A 17,487-nucleotide genomic window follows, 5' to 3' on the forward strand; every position below is an offset into this window, starting at 1 on the left:
AAGACACACCGTGAATTTGATCTGCTTGGTGATAACTTCTTATGTCCCTATTGTGAGGTCATAGATGATAATATAAATGGTCATGCCATATACATGGCTATTTTGACCAGTATTGTGTTAATAGATCATACACCATTGACACATTTTGTTTTGATTTTGTATTTAAAAATAGGTTAGCTTTTATAGGAAAAGTGTTCTGGCCCTACGAAGTTTTCCCTCATGTTAAATTGTTCAGTTTAAGGAAAAGGTAAAAGGATTTTTCTATGGGGTCATTTTTGCCCCTGACTCTCTTCCAAAATGGAGAGTGAGTATTGGATTTGATGTTTCCTTAAGTGGAATCTCCAGTGTTGAAAAAAAGCTGAGTAAGTTAAGAACTCAAATCCCATTACCTTTCAATGGGATTTAAGCTTCTAGGTGAAGAAGATGTTTTGGAGATGACCTGCAGAGAAAAATGGCAGGCCAGTTTTTAAAATGAGCAAATAATTGGCCAGATTGTTCCTGGTGTTTCAAAAGATTGCACCATGTACAAAAGCTTAATGACTTTACTTCTTCCTTTATCTTTCTACTATGAAAAAGAACATATTTCTGTCCTTCATGAGAGCACACAATTCTGTTCTGGGGGAAGATCACTACATGAATGGTCTATTACCTAATCTTTTCACACCAGCTTACAGACAGTGGTACCAAAACAGCAGGGGAAGACAAGCACTTTCCACAAAAGGGGCTGTCTGTGGGCATAACCCACAGCTATGTGGGAAATGTATTTTCTTTCTTCGTGATATAATGTCTTCCACTGCTGAGACTGAGAAAATGCAGCTCTGCATCTCTTCTCATAGCTTAGTCTGGTAAAATAATATAACAGAGGCCAGAATAAATCAGTAAAGTTTTTTGCCATTTGTAAATTTTTTTCTTTTTTTTTCCTAAGCAAAGGGAAATTAAGGCTAAATAACTTTCCCTTTAGATATATAAGGCCACAGGAAACAACATGAAATCTAGATAGTGGAATACCCAACCACACTTGTTGATTTCTTCTAGTCTGCATACAAAAATCCCTCAAAAAAAATCCCTCATCAGTGTTAGGTTATGATGCTAGAATCTGCTTATCACGCTTTCCCACTGAAAGCACAGGAAAGGTAACCAAGAAGGCAACTGAGACAATTACTTATGTTTCTATCTTTTTTTTTTCAGACTACCCCAGAAAGACACTGGGATTAAGACCCTTGGAGAGAAAAATCTATTAAAAATTCAGTGTATGGTCTCCTTTAGATAATGGAGGAGCTTGGTCTGTTCCTCTCATTTCTCTCTGAATCTTTCATAACCTGGAGATAACATAATACCAGCTCAATCAAAAGTTTAAAAATGCATGCCATAATGAAAAATGTGAATCTTCGCATTCAGGCTCATTAGAAATATTTATTTATTTCAGTTTCCAATTTGTTTCCAAGATTCAAATCTGAAAAGATCTTTATAAGAAAAAGAGAAATATTTTCCTCTCTGTTTAAGCAGATTAATTGTTTAGGAAGAAAGGTATGGGTATAATGCTTCCTCTTCAAACTTTAATTGGATTTATTATCTGCTTGGAGGTATATACTCCAAGTTATTATTTAAGATCATCCTGTCTGGCAAAATAAGACCTTTGTAAAAGTTTTTTTACAATCATTTCCACACTAACAGTTGCAGCAATATGTCATTGTATTCTTTCAAATTAGATATGGCTACCAGCCAGGATAGCCCTATTGTTGTCCAAACTTCACTAGGACCCCAGGGTGATTGACTACTCTTGTGTCTAGTCTCAATGAGCAGCCTATAATGATCTACATTCATTAATCTCAGTTATGGCATTATGTTAAGTAAGGCTGTTAATTTAAAGTTGATCTAAAATTCCAAGTCTGCTGTGTGAAAAGGCTTCATGTATAAATTTTTCTTCCTACATGGGGGGAAAAACTGTTTCACTTCTCATACCAGCCCATCAGATAGGGTCTGGTTAAAAATTTCTTATTACCACCCAGAAGCCACAGCACATGATCTATGCCAAAAATATTTGCATTTCCTGAGAGCTGAAGGGAAGTAGAATAACAGGGTGAGCTGTCCCTGCCCATGGCAGGAGGGTGGAACTAGATGATCTTCAGGTCCTTTCCAATCCAAACCATTCTATAATTCTTTTAGGAGGTGAATCTGGACTGAAGGAACAGTACATCTTGAAATTAAATTGATTATGAATGTAAGGATGTTTTGAGGAGACTTAGTGTGACATGAGCTGTAAACTATGCAAGTGGATTTAGTCTCTGACTGCACGGAGAAGTAAGTATGTTTTACAAGGTATCTTAAGGCAGTAAGGGCAAACCTTTTGGACCTGAGCATGCTTACCTTTCATTCTTAAATTTTGAAGCTCTTTGTTACTCTTGAAATGGGTGTTGCCTTACAGCGGCTTGAATTAAGTGTGATTTCAAGATGACTGATTCATATCAGTATTTGACTTTATTATTTTCAAGTACACAGGAGTCTGAGCTGTTTCTGAAGAACTGACCATGTCAGCACAATCCACCAGTGTTCCCAGGGGTGAAAACTGCTGTTGAAGCCCAAGGCGCTTCCACTAGTTTCCTGGATGCATGACAGACCAGTACAAAGCTATATTGTGTGAGGGCAACCATCCCTTTTGGCTTTTTGTTGGACATGATATTCTCACAGAGCAACACCAACAAGACTTTCATCTAGTCCCTGTCTGCTGAACCTCCATCCATCAGCTTTTCAGAAGCCCCAGACCAGATGGGCATGGCAACATCCACTCCTAGAGCAACCATAGGCCGCTGCACATGGGGCATCCTTGCAGCAGGGCTGGCTGCCCACATGGCTGAGTATGACGAGGCATAACTACAGATTCAGCTTCAGGGACTAAAGGCATCCGTGGGGTATCATCAGGAGAGCCATGCTTCAGGCACCACAACAAATAAAACTTCTGCCTCTTCTTCTCACTGCAGCTGTGAATCCCTCCTGCCCCCATCACCCTGTTTGTGTTTGTAGGCCAGACGCGGTTCTGGTGCAGGCAGTAAATCCCTGTGCAGACATATCTGAAATATGTTCCCTATGTTCTGGGCTGCCTTTTTCTTCCCCCCCTCCCATCCTTTCCCTCCCATCTGGCACTGATAAGCAGTGATGGGTACAGTCTGTCTTCCCCCACCCAGAGACAAGCTGTGCTCTACAGCACGCTTCCCAGGCGGCAGCCCCAGCGCCTCGTTAGACACAGCCAGGGCTCATGGAATGGAGGCATGAGCTGACAAGGGAATGCACCCCCAGCAGCACCGGCCCTGACCTCTACAGGATTTGCCTCTGCTTTTCATCTTCCTGGAGGTAGACACCTAATGATGATGGTCGTGTCACTGAGAGGCCATTCCTGAGGGCTGAGTGACTCAGGTCCCCAGGCAAAAGTTGTGAGAACCTATAGAGATTGTGCACAACCTATAGAGGTAATGGGGGTCGCCTGTCATTACAGGCTGATCCCACAGTGGGCTAAGAAACAATCTCAGATGCTAATGATTCAACCAGAAATCAAAAGTTTGTCTTCTGCCTTTCATCTATCCACTCTACAGCCTACATACAAATTCCTATTCAAATATCATTAAAGCTCAAATATTGAATTATTCAGTGTAAGCAGCTTTGTGAAACACAAACTTCATGGCTGATTACATATTGTCTACCCCTGCCTCATAGAAAGGATTTAACTGTGCGAGTTCATGTACCAAACCATACATGAATCCAAGTTTCACATGACACACCATAAAAACAGTCTTAAAATGTTTTTCCTCCACTTTCCACACAGAGTAAAGTGAGAAAATAAATGGAAGTTTAGTACTATATAACAGAGTATTAAATAATATTGGGAAGAAAACATTTAGAAGCAGTTATAAGACAGGACTGAAAATCATGTAGACTATCTGGTGGGCAAAAAACAACCAAGAAATATAAATGGTGCCTTTAGAGAGAGAAAATATGTTCTTACAAGGAAATGCACTCAAGTTATCTGAATTTCCAAACAATAGAGTCATGCACACACAGAGAAAAGAGTACTTCCCTAATAAAAATCTATGATATGCTGTAAGTAAAAAAGACAAACACCCATTTCTCACAGCTCCTGCAGAAATGTGTTCAAAAATATTCATATTAAATCAACTGTAGTGACTCATATTAATACAGTATGGAAAACTAAAGGCTCATATACGTGTGCATGCTATTGACACTGGTGACACTGTCACTGTGTACTTAACTGTATTACAGTGGATTAAATATTCATGTGGGGCATAAAACTTTGTTTTATTTCTTTTAAATTGAGTTCAGAGTACACACACATGAAAGGGAGATTAGCCAGATTAGAGAGTTGTAAATCGAAGATGAGCATCCATAACACCGTGCATCTAGATTATGTAGACAGTCTTCTATGAATCAACATAACAACAAATCTTTATTTTCTTCTACTTGAATTTCTATTGGCACCCAAAAATTGCTAGGCAGTATTTCTTAGATCCCAGATACTGTATCTGAGAGCAGAAAACATTCCATTTTATTCTGCACTCCTATCATAGAGTTAGTTTTTATTTCTACAACAGTTTTTTAGTAAGCTGAAATACTACAGCTGTAATTAATCCTTGAATCAGGACCATTATAATTAAAGTCAGGTAAATTCAACAATATTGAGCCATACCTTGTCTCAGAGCATATTCAAATGCAGGATGTAGATTTATTAATTTATAGAGTAGATCTCCTTCCTCATAACAGATAATAGAATATGCATACATGTTTTCTCATCTAGTGGCCAACAGTCAGCAAGCGGTATCCTGTTTCATACAGATGTAAATTTTCTTTAAATGGATATTTAATATGCTATGTAGTCAGTGCAGCTTGTAAGTGGTGCTCTCATTAGACATTATTTCATTGGGAAATAACTTGCCTGCCGAGTAAGAGAAAGAACTGCCAGTATTCACTGTCCTGCAGTCAAGAAGTGTAAACACTACTCTAGTAACATCCATTTTTCTTCTAATAGCTAACTGGAAACACAGAAAATGACAAAAGGAGAAAACAGCTTGGTATGTGATTCATACCATAACTTCAAAATGATGCTAACTCTAAAATGGTGTAATGCAAGGAAAGTGGCTATGGCCAGAGTGTGTGTGGCCTGTGGCTCCATGTGTAGGATCAGGAGGATTGAAGGTACCTCAATTAGTAAAAGCTTATAGCTGTAATAAAGTGAGCATGCCATGTCTCTGCACTTGAGGTCTCTCGTTGGGAGAAGTAATCCCACTATGGAACACCTCAGGCAGGTCACTTGAATAGGTTTAGCTCTTGTTTACTTATATGCAAAATAAGCACAATAACAGATACCTCTTGGGCATTTTATCTTGCCTTGCACCATAACCTTTTAACTTTTCAGGTTTCAGGCTCTGGATTCATATTAAAAACAGGGACTCTGAGGAAAACAGATTAAAAGTGACAGAGACTGGAATAGGAAATTATTTCAACTGCGGGGTTTTTTTGGGGTTTTGTTTTTTTTTTTGGTAATCTTGTGGAACTTTTCATTCTCTATTGGTACAAAGTATTTCCATGGAAGGCATGACAGTTGACTTAATCATGAATGGGATCAGCCCTGAGACATCTTGAACCTTGACGGCTGTGAGAATGAGGATGGCAAAGAACTTACTACTGTTACTCAAAACCTCAGTATCTTCCCCTTAGTGAAGCCATGCTGGCTGTCACCAAGCACCTTGTTGTTTTTCATGTGCCTTAGCATGTCTTCCAGGAGAATCTGCTCCAAGATTTTGTCAGGCACAGAGGTGAGACTGACTGGTCTCTAATTCCCTGGGTCATCCATTTTCCCCTTCTTGAAAATGGGGGTTATATTTCCCTTTTTCCAGTCATTGGGAACTTCACCTGACTGTCATGATTTTTCAAATATGATGGGCAGTGGCTTAGCAACTTCATTTGCCAGCTCCTTCAGGACCCACGGATGGATTTCATCAGGTCCCATGGACTTGTGCATGTTCAGGTTCTTAAGATGGTCTCAAACCGATCCTCTCTTACAGTGGGCCCATGGTCTCCATTCTCACAGTCCCTGCGTCTGCTTTCCAAGACTTAGGTGGTGTGGTCAGAGCCTTTGCCAGTGAAGACTGAGGCAAAAATGTCATTGAAAACCTCAGCCTTCTCCAAATCCTGTGCAGCCAGTTCTCCTGAGAGCTTCTGGAGTGGGCCCACATTGTCCCTGGTCTGTCTTTTCTTTGCAATGTACCTATAGAATCCCTTCCTGTTATCTTTCACATCACTTGCCAAATTTAATTCTAAGTGGTCCTTAGCTTTCCTAACCTGGTCCCTAGCTTCCCAGACAGCATCCCTGTACTCTTCCCATGCCACCTGTCCTTGCTTCCATCTTTTAAAAGCCTCTTTTTTCCTTTGAATTTTCCTCAGCAGCTCCTTATCCATCCAAGGAGGTCTCCTGGCCCTCCTGCTGCACTTCCTTCTAGTGGGGACACAACACTCCTGAGCTTGTAGCAGGCGATCCCTGAATATCAACCAACAGTCTTGGCCCCCCTGCCCTCTAGGGCTGTATCCCATGGAACCTTACTAAGCAGGTTCCTGAAGAGGCCAAAATCTGCTCTCTTGAAGTCCAGGGCAGTGAGTTTGCTGCACGCTCTTGTAGGTTATTAATTGAGTAGGAGGGTCAATTATCTTAATAAGGACTGGAGGTGACATAGATTTTGTGATTTTAATCTGCAATAGGTTACTGTGAAATTGCTTGAGGGTGAACATAATCAATTTGGAGCATATAAGCAACATTTACTTTGTACTAAAACTAACAAGCAACCTCAGGAAATTCACCAGTGCAGTCAAACAGAACAGTAACACAGAGACCAATAAAGATATTCTTCTTCAGAGGGGGTGAAAGAATGATACTTGGCCTGAGATATCCACAGAACTTTTTGCATGTGTTACAATATACCATCATATAATGCCTTCAGTTCCATGAAGAGAAGAACTTGAATTTACCACCACCTAACCCACAAATAAGCGTCCAAAGTTTTATGACAAGAAGGGAAAATAATACTTCCCCAGTTTAGAACTCAATATGAAATATCAGCCTGTGCATTCAGAGCAGATAGGACTATGTACTATAAAAGTATTCAGACATATTATTTATTAAACTCCTACGCTGAGTGCCTAAAAGTCCTTATTCTTACAGATAAATTATATATTACTCACCACCACTTAAAGAAGCTTCTGAGAGGTCAATTCTCTGAATTCCTTATGTCTATCAGAAAGGAATTCACATCATTAAAATGCAAGAAAGTATGCACAGCACAAAGCTGCCTCTTTGCTCATTTGGTGTAGATAGATAATTGATAAAAGTATCTTGATTGTATTTGAATGCTCCAACTTTTCAAACAGAGAGGAAAATACATATTGATATATTGAGCTTACCTAGAAAGAATTAATATTGTAACTTGACCTTTATGTCTACATTGTTCAAATATACTCTAAGCTGTTCTTAATATTGACTTACAGAAACCTAAGATGTAAGATTGTGTAATTAGACTGGCTTATAGATATCAAACCATACTGGAGTTTCTTATCATTGAAGGTGCCAGTAAAGAAAGGCATGTCATGAAAAATGGATCTAGAATCAATAAATTGAATGAACATTGGCAGAATGACTAAAAAAAAAAAAAACATTCTCATTCCCAAAAATGTATTTCTGTGGGGTTTTTATAGGTATTAGTACAGCATGTCTTTAATAAGAAATATTCCATAAACTCTGTCTGTGTTCAGAGATAATGGCATGTTGTTTATCCCAACAATGAAACAATTAGAATGCTTAGCAGGTATAAGAAGGATATGTTCTAAGTGTCTTGCTCTAAGTATCTTCCAAATCTATCTCTCTGTTGGAATCCTGTAGACTTTCCAATCTGCAGCGAAGAAGTACAAAAACTTTTCTCTTTGGTTTATCTTCTCTAAATTAAAATGTTTATATATGCTTGGTTTTGGTTGCAATCCCACTGTTTAGCACTCTTTAAAGCAATGAAATCAAAAGGCAGGGAGAGGACTATCATGTCACCCTGTCTATCACCCAGCTAGAGAAAAGTAAAAAAAATGGGTTCTAGTGTTTGTAAAAGTCTATAATGAGCAGAAACTAATTTCAAGAAAAATCTGCTTTTATCCTGACCCATACTTACATATGGATTCATGTCAAGAGAACATCAGCAAACTGAAAGAAAACTTAAAGTGTGATTGATGAGATGGCAACCTTCAGTGAAAAAAATTGAACCAAATCATCATTGCCATTGAAATAAATGAAGTGTTTAGGTTGAGATATCAAAGCAATAAATTTAATTCTTGAATAATTACAAGCTTCTCTACAACTCTATGAATATGATAAATGCGAGCTTGGGAATGACAGTGGTAGCAGTGTTGCTAGGATAACATGAAAGACTTATCTATAGAACACATTCAGCCCTAGACACTTCAAGCTTGAATGCAAGCATTCAGCAACAAACCTGTACCCACATTAAAATGTCCTTGCTTTTCTGCACTGGCGCGTATGAGTTGGGTCCTTTTTGTGGAAAGTTTCTAGAATTCTTGCCTGTCCATCAAAGGAGAACACATCCACCCCCACAGCACTTGTGCAAAAAAGGGTGTTAGAAAATGTCAAGAATCCAAGTGAACTTATTTGCAAATTCAATGGCTTTTAAAGAACCTTTTAAAATCTTTTTCTCCCTCCATACTTTCCCATTTGTACAAGCAGACATAGAATCAAAACACGGGGGAAAAAGAAAAACCCACATAAAAATATGTATGCAAAATACGTAGGTGTGTCAAAAATCATATACTGATTACAGAGGGTGGTGGTGCATCCCCACCTCTTTCCTGGACCCCTCTGCTTCCCCAAGAATTCCTGTTAGGCCCCAGCCTTTGCACAGATGCAAGGAGTTGGATGCCTGGGCGCTCCCTGGCCATAACTGGTTGCCTAGAAAAGGTGGGCAGCAGCACACAAGAGGTGAGTCAGGATGGATATTCCCTGATGTACCAGGAGTTCTTTTGGAATGATCAGTCTCTCTGACCACCTGAAACAGAACTGTTGTGTAACTGGTGAAACCAACACAGAATTGAGGCTAGGGTGAAAATTCTACTAAGAGAGAGACCCTTTTGAGGGAGTCTAGTCTGAACAGGGGGATTTCCTTATTCCTTATGTTTCTTTCCCCAGACATAAAACAGTCCAGGCCTGAGAGGAAGTCTAGATCCAGCTGCACATAGACTCCTCTCTGAGAGGAGGTTTAGAAATCAAGGGGTTCCAACCTGAACCTTGTGACTCAATGGGAAAGTTTCCCTTATCCTTTTCACCTTCAATCCCTCTATCTCAATTTCCTTTTTAAATTCCATTAGACATAAACCATTGCCAAAGTCTGAGACTAGAACTAGATCCAGCCGCATCTAGGCTCTGTCAGGAGTTAAGAAAGCAAGGGGGTCTAGTCTGAACCTTGTGATTCAATGGGAGGGTCTCCCTTATTCCTATGTATTTTCAGTTTCTATGCACATTATTTCAATTCAGTTCTGTATAAATACCTTTAATCCAATCCTGTCTAAATCATTGCCAGTTCTGACGCAACCGCTTTCATAAGTAATAGAGTGGACCTTGCCATTGAATTCTGCTGAATCACACATCTATAAATTTCTATTAAAATTACTTTCGCTAATACATCTGAGGGTGATTCTTTTAGCAGCTGTAACCACTCAGTTTCATGACACAGAATGTTACAGAGTAGACATTCCTTAAGAACGTTTGTAAGAACAATTCTTGAAAATCTCTAAGTGAAAAACAAAATTTCATGGCTAGGACACCAAGATATAGAACAAATGGGAATCATCATATGAACGCCCAATACACAAGATAGCAGTTGCAATTTTATAACACGTAAACAGAAAGACTGCATTATGCAAAGCATCCTATAAATATTTTGAGGCAGATAAGCTCACTGTCAAACTGAGCATACTCTTCAGAAAAGAATCCTATCAATGTAAAAATAGATGTGAATTTGAGGAGCATACAAAAAAAAACCCCAGCCCTGAATCATAAGCCCTAAACAGATCTTGTAGAATCTGTAGAGTCTAAAATATGATGTCTCAGGTTTTACAACAGAAAGAGGAGATAAATCAATGGGAATGTGTCAAAGTAGTAAAAAATTAGCAGTCACAGTCAGTGAACTTTAGATTGGAAAGAAGAAAATTAAGGTTCTGTCTGAGTATAAAGTGAAGGAAAAAATCAAGAACTACTTCTGTAAAGCAAGAAATGAGACTAAAACTGCAACTCAGACTTTACTGAATGTCAGAATACAATTGGATAGAGGATTTTCAGATTCCTTTTCTCTAATTTTAAGTATTGCCAATTTATCTTTTGCTTTGTGACCTTTCACTGTTTCCTTCCCCTTTTATTTCTGAATGGGTTTCCAGATGGTCTCCCAACCAAGAAATTTCTTCATTGCTCAAAATAGGGAGGGTTCTATTTTTACCAAAATGTAATGGACTAAGTTCTTATATTTTATGCAATTGTAACTACTAAGCTAAACACCACCTCATAAATATTTAAACAGTTTATATTCATGGCATACAATCGTTTTTTAACAACACAATGAAAACATCCTTACAATAACAACCCAAGTACGGAGAAAATATCAGGATTAAACAAAATGAATCAATTTACTCCGTAGTGAATTCACCTTGACAGTTTATAATTGGAAGCTAAATATGTAATTTTCATTGTGTTAAAATCCACCTCACATTGAAGAAAGGCTACCAATTAAAATAATTTCTGCCTGAAAACGGTTTGCCTACAACAGGGGCAAGAAACAGCTGAAACTTCATTAAGAAATTAAACAATAGTTCTTTTCACTCTTCACTCCCCACTCCCCATTTGTTTGACATTTTTACACTTGGCAGTACACTGTGTATTGACAAAGTAACTGTTTCCAATATACACTCAGTTTGTTAGTCAATTCATGTTTTGCTGGCAAGGATCTTCCATATAGCAACAGAAAATAAAATTTGAAAACTCTCAGAAACCTGTAAGAGCAAGCCCATAGAAATAGCCAGAAGTACGAAGCAGGCCCTAATATATGAAATAACTGATTTTTTTTTAAGCAAATAAATTTCAGGTTTGGTTTGTGGGGCTTTTTTTCAGCTTTGTTTTTTCTTACAAATTACTTCTATGAGATTTCCATCCAGAGATTTAAACAACATTAAATAAAAGCCTGTCCGTCTGTTTTCCAAGTAAAAGCAGATTTTCACTGAAAAATGTGAAATGATGAAAACAGGCTCATTGAAACTGTGACATGAGGCAAGCAAGCAGTGGTTCCAGCAACCCACTCTCATCACACCAGAGCAGGGGAGAATGGAGTACTCAAGCAATTTGGTGGCTCTAAGGACTGTCAGACTTTTGTTTCTGGAGCAGCCCCTTCCCAGAACCTGACGTTTCAAGTTCTCCCTGCGCTGTATCTCAAGCACACTCCCACTCTGTGGACTCTTAGGACTAGGGACAAGGTTTCTTGTTGCAAGTCCTGAAAACCTGGGACTGAAAATCAGTGCGAGTCCCAGCTGCAGTAGGGGCTCTCTAGGTTAGTTAATGTAACAGCTTTCAGGTTTCTGCACTTCCTGATGAAGAACTGCCTCCCCTGCTTTAGGAATGCTGGATAACTTGGATTCCTCTAAGGGTTTGGTTTCTAAGCTTCCTAGTGACTAGAGAATTAACAGGAAGCTCAAACGCAGAAATCCTGAGAAAGCTCTCTACGTTTCATTCACTTTTTTTTTTCAAAATAGACTATTTAATGATTGAGAATGCATTTATTTACATTTTCATTCTAATGGATATAATTTTATATAAAAATGCAGCTTTAAAAAGCAGAAGGAATTTTCCAAGGAATAGATAAACTGACCTTTTTGCATACCCAGTAAGAAATATTCATCTCTTCATACTCTAAAATACATGTTGAGCAACTTATGCTGGAGAAGAGATGGTAAACAATCCAAAAAGTAGAAAAAGGAGTGCTAAAACCAGACGCTTTTTCATCTTTTTGATTGCTGCAGCCTGCAGATGTAAATACTCTGACCATGGAGAGTCTTCCACAAGAGGTTAGCATTTCTGAACTGTCCCACTGACAGCTGTGAAACAACTCAGGGCACATACACAGCTGCAGGGGTGGAAACATGGAATAGTTTGTAAAGTACCTCAAGAGGTCTAGACTGGCACCTTGCCACACACAAGGTCAATTTTATCTTTGTCATTCCTGGCTGATGTTTATCAAACCTATTAATAAAGGGGTCCCATGATGACAGCTACAATGCTCCTCAGCAATTCATTCCATTGCTTTCAATATCTTTGTCATCAGAATGTTCTTCATAATATATAATCCAAGTTCTTTTGTGCTGGAATCTAATCCAATTAACTTCTTTATTCATTATGGACACAGTGAACAAGTTACTCTCTTCCTTTTTGCAAAAGATTTTCCCAGACCAAATGGTTTGCAAATATATGTTAAAGTCTGGGGATGAAGTTTCTTCAATTTATGTCACAGTTATCAGCCAGACTTGATAAAACACTAGGTTAGAACATAAAAAATATAAAACTCAGCAAAATAGCAGCTATAAAACAAACTTTAGGAAATAATGCTGACATATGCTAAAATCTCAACAACTAAGAGTTTAGTGTCTGTGTATGTTGCTTAGCAAAGAGATAGGGATAAATATTTAAGGATTTTTTTGTTTGATTATTTGCTTCTATTTTGATTGAACGACAGTAAACCAGCAATCTTGAGCCCTAGAACCTTCAGTAAAAGCTAGTTTTCTATTGGAATTTACTTTCAATTGAATATTTTTGACCAGCCATATTACAAAGAAAGATTCTAGTTGTCTATTTAGCTAGTTTTTCATGAAGGGAGCCCATGGCACATCTGTTAGATGGTCTCCAGTGATTTATATGTCATTCAGGGATGCACTGAAAGCACATGTGTTTGAACAGAGGAAATCTTAACTTCAGAAAATTCAACCCAAAAATGTAGGCAGAAATTCATATAAAATAAAACTGAAAACCCAAGAAGAAAACAGGTATATGTTTTGTTCTTGCCTCCCTAAATACAGATCCCTTGTTGTGACTTTCTTCACTTAGAAACATCTATCATAACCCTTAAAATGTGTAACAACTAAAGACATAGCTTAGTTTTGCTAAATTCTAGCTTTTCCTCAGCATATTCTAAAGAATCATAATGTTTACAAGTTTTTAAATATCAGTGAAATTAAAACATTAATTTTATACATGTTTTAAAATAAAACTAACAGCACTGTAACGACCATATGTATTTTAGGCATTTGTGTTGTATACCTAAAGTGTCAAGCCAGTCTCAACTCCTGTACCAGCAGAATTTTATCCAGAAAGTATTCATAATACCTAAGTCAGTATGGCATTAATATAGTCTTAATTTTCCCTGCTCTAATGAGTTAGTGAGGCTTGCCTCTTACCACACTTGTTGAGCTCTAGAGATTCTAGTAATTTCTAAAGATGTTCTCACAATGCACACAGAAGATGTGCCCAACATCACTGTGTAGAAGAGCCCACTCATGCCTCGTTTACAATCTTTCCTTACTTTAGAGAGGATTAGACTCAAACTAGAGAAACCTAAGGACTGCTTTACTGCAAATTAGCTTTATTAGCTATAAAGGCTTGAAAACAGTAACAGAACTCTTACCAGGTATTGTCCTTTTTGTTACACAAAGCAGCAGGGGAGCCAGCTTGTCTTTACCTCACTAAAATATGCAGGACACCAAAATCCCCACAGTCTAGCACTAGCATAATCAAGTTAAACATCTTAGGGACACCTCAAACAGGGGTTTATGTGACTTAAACAAGTGACTTCACTGGCCAAAAGGAAGAATGCCAAGAGAAACTGAGATAGCCATTAGCTGCATTGTCAGTATTAACCTTTCAACATTTTAAGTCACAAATGTTCTCCTGAATCACTACAGAAAGGTAGAAAAAAAAAAAAAATTCCAGATCTTCATAGGGAAGTTGTATATTTTTAATGACTTCCACTATTGATAGGTCAGCCTGGACAAGTCTCTTTTAGAAGTCTGTGTTCTTCTTACCACTCTTGATGGATATTATAGAAAAGTTCTAAATGTCATATTTGATTTGTATTGCATTTGAAATGGAAAAAAGTAGCCCACATGGGTTTAATAATTAATTTAGTATTTAGTTTGAAACGTTAGGGCACACAGCTTGGTTGTCAAAATACTCACTTTGGAATGAACTATTTAGTAAGTCTTAAATGGTCTTAAATGCGGCTATTCCAATATTCATTTGAAGACAAATTGTTTTTTATCTCCTAGTCTTTGCTTGCTAGACTAGGGACAATTCCAAATTTGATCTTGTGGCTTGATTATCACTTGATTATTTGGTGTGCAGTGTTTGAATTAATGTCAAATAAAAAATGTGAAAAAGTGATCTTCTCTTCCAGCCACTGCATTATTTCTTAATGATTGAAAGACTGCAGTATTCTTTTGGTGCCGAGTATTGTTTTGAACAGTTAGGCAAATACACCAGGTCTCCAACTTACATTCCCGAAGCAAACACGTATTTTGCTAGGTAGATAACCACAGCTGAATTTAGTCCCAGTCAGATTCCACTGTCAGACTGCAGAACCTGTAGAAAGAAGTAGAATTACTCTAATTGCATCTAGTAATTAGAAAACAACACAAGTACCTGGGAGAAAATTGCTAGGGAGGGAAACAATTTAACATAGAACAGAAAATGTGTTAAAAAGCAGACTCAGAAAAAAGCAAAACCAAAATGGCATGAGAAAAACAAGGCATGCTGTCTTCCCAGACGCTGTAGTCAGAAGGTTGAGTCGGGGGCACTTCTGCCATGTGAGAGCATGATGGAAGCTTTCCAGACAGCGCAAAGGTGACTTTGTTGTCTGTGGGAAATACATCATGGTATTCTTGGTTATAACATTCGCAGCAGAAACTGCTGTAAGCTTCGCCATAGTTCAGCAGAAGGGTCGGTTTGAAGGAGCCTTTTGCCCTGCTAGTCTATCCTGAGAACAAGGGTTTAGTGCTAAACACTACGAGTAGCAGAAACAGATCCTGATGCCAGGGGAATTTAAATGATCCTGGGTAAAGCTACAAACAATGCTCTATAAATCATAGTACAAAGGTTATAAAAAATAATTCAGATCATTCTTTTCCCAATCCCATACCCAGTTGTGAAGTAATAAAGTACAGCAGCTATTGCCTAAAAACAGATTTTGCCATTTATTTGCTTTCTTTTTTTTTTTTTTTTTTGACAGTCACCTACTTAGTGGATAAATGGAGAGCAATATATATATCTGGAGTATAGTAAAGTGCTTGAGATGATACCTTGCAGAATTGTACTGAACATCATTTCCCGATGACTTGTAGAAGAGCATTGTCACGTGGATTGAAAGCTGACTGTAAAATAACTGCTCATAATATTAAATAGGGAGTGTAGGGGGGAATATTTAATAGCATTCTGTAGAGATTCATTCAGTTTAATGTCTTTATTAATAATATGGAGGTGGGAGTAAAAATACATTAATGAAATATGCAGGTGAGAATAAATTAGAACTTGAGGTGAACATCAGAGAGCACAAAGGCATAACACAAATGGGACCAAGTGAGATTAAGGAATCAGGCAGAAAATTACAAAATGAGATTCAAATAGGAAAAATACAAACTAATATGTTTGAAGAAAATAATGTAAAATACGGTTATTCAAATAGTCTGAAAAGCTGGGATGAAGTATAATGCTGGAAGAAGACCTCATAGCAGCAGTTTATTGCAAATTGAGTAAAAAGTTTGCGGTGTAGCATGGGTCAGGTCCTTTTAGTTCTGTTTGAGGCTTCTTTCTTCAGATGGTGAAGAAACTGTAGCAGCTCTGACTTTGGCTCTGCAGCCAACAGGCTCAAAGGACTCAGGAACACTGGACCTCTTTAAAAGTAAAAAATAATTATTATTATCAGTGCTCAATTCCCATAACTGAAAAGATAGTGACAATTGAGTGTATGACTTCACTCTAACTTGGCAGAGATGTAACTATAACCATCAACAACAATGAAGTACTGCACATCAAGATGATCCAATGACCCAGACCTGAGAAAGGGAAATGAGAAGATCCACCACAAGCAAGCCATGGTTTGATTAATTTCTGTAGCCAAACTGCTTTGCTTGCATGGCCCTTTGGGCGAAAATATGATAATGCGATTTTAGGTTAGATGCTGATTATACCATAGTGATGGTGGAGACCTGGGACTCTACACATACATTTTCCAAGACCAGGAGGAAAATTTGCTTTTGGAAAATTATCAGGAGGTCTTGGAATGTGTTAGTAAACCAACTGTGCACTGAACAATAGAAAAGTCACCTTTCTTCCTTGAGAAATACATAGAAGTATCTCATGTCTTGAAGCACTAGCAAATATTTGGATCTTTAAATCATTTTAACAATAATTGCTTTATTCAGCAAGTTCCACTTCTGGGTTTCTGAGGGGTTTTTGTTGGGTTTTGAGTTGTTTTTTTTCATTCCCCACATTAAATTAGCACCAATTCTTATCCTCCTTCCTGCACCTAAATTAATAATTCTGAATCAGAACCAGATATTTTTTCAGGTATAATCATTAGCACTTGTTAAAGGCTTTCAGATGCTCTAGGCTCTGTCTCATTGAGATTATTAAATGAATCTTTCACTTACCTTCTGGTTATTTTTCAATTTGTTTGAAGATGTCTGCAATTAAATCTCTTTCATAAAAGACAAATTCCCCTAACAAGGAGCAGTTTGCAGCTCGGAGCTCCAAGCATGCTCTCCTTGATCCCAAAGCAGCTTGTGTCATATGAGCTGTAGCAAGGAAGGAATTTCTGTTCGGTTTTTTTTCCACAGTGCTCGCCAGCTTTCAAAGCTTTTGCCTCCATAAACTTTTCTGTTTCACTTGAAATTCCTATATAACTTTCTGATGCTGTTTGGGATTTGTGCATATCTAAAAGTATTTATTCCAGTTGCCCACTATAAGTAAGACTACAAGATAAGGTGGACCAGAGTCTTTTACATATAGCCTATCCACTTTTTTTGTCCTCTGCACTCAGAGGCACGGTGGAAACTGCTTGGAAGCCAACTAGTTCAAAATTACAGCACACTATTTAGCAAGCTGACAGCAGAAAGCATGGCATGCTGGTTAAGGAAATATTAAACTGATGTGGGGGCAAAATAGAACAATGACAAGGAAAAAACAGATGAGATAAGAAAATCAGTGCATGGTTTGGGGATTTTTTGGGGGGGGGGAGAGGAAGTGTTGTTTTTTTGTACATCGTTTTTAAGCTTAGAAGTACATTATTTTATCTGTTACCAGGTTTCCTTCTGTTTGACAGAAATAAATTTTGATCATAAAAGTAAGAA

At 38.0% G+C, this 17,487-nt stretch overlaps 1 long non-coding RNA gene across 1 annotated transcript in view; it reads right to left on the reverse strand.

Annotated features, from left to right (window-relative positions):
* LOC130599742 (uncharacterized) overlaps window positions 1-14,789 on the reverse strand; it is a 77,957-nt gene extending 63,168 nt beyond the window's left edge. Inside the window, exon 1 of the long non-coding RNA XR_008972295.1 lies at window positions 14,637-14,789. This is a non-coding gene — a long non-coding RNA (uncharacterized LOC130599742). The remainder of the gene's footprint in view (window positions 1-14,636) is intronic.
* Between the last annotated feature and the right edge of the window lie 2,698 nt (window positions 14,790-17,487).

This window comes from Pezoporus wallicus, unplaced genomic scaffold (assembly GCF_028554395.1).
Source record: "Pezoporus wallicus isolate ANWC-B61680 ecotype Strahan unplaced genomic scaffold, APGP_CSIRO_Pwel_v1 contig_229, whole genome shotgun sequence".
Lineage (NCBI taxonomy): Eukaryota > Metazoa > Chordata > Aves > Psittaciformes > Psittacidae > Pezoporus > Pezoporus wallicus.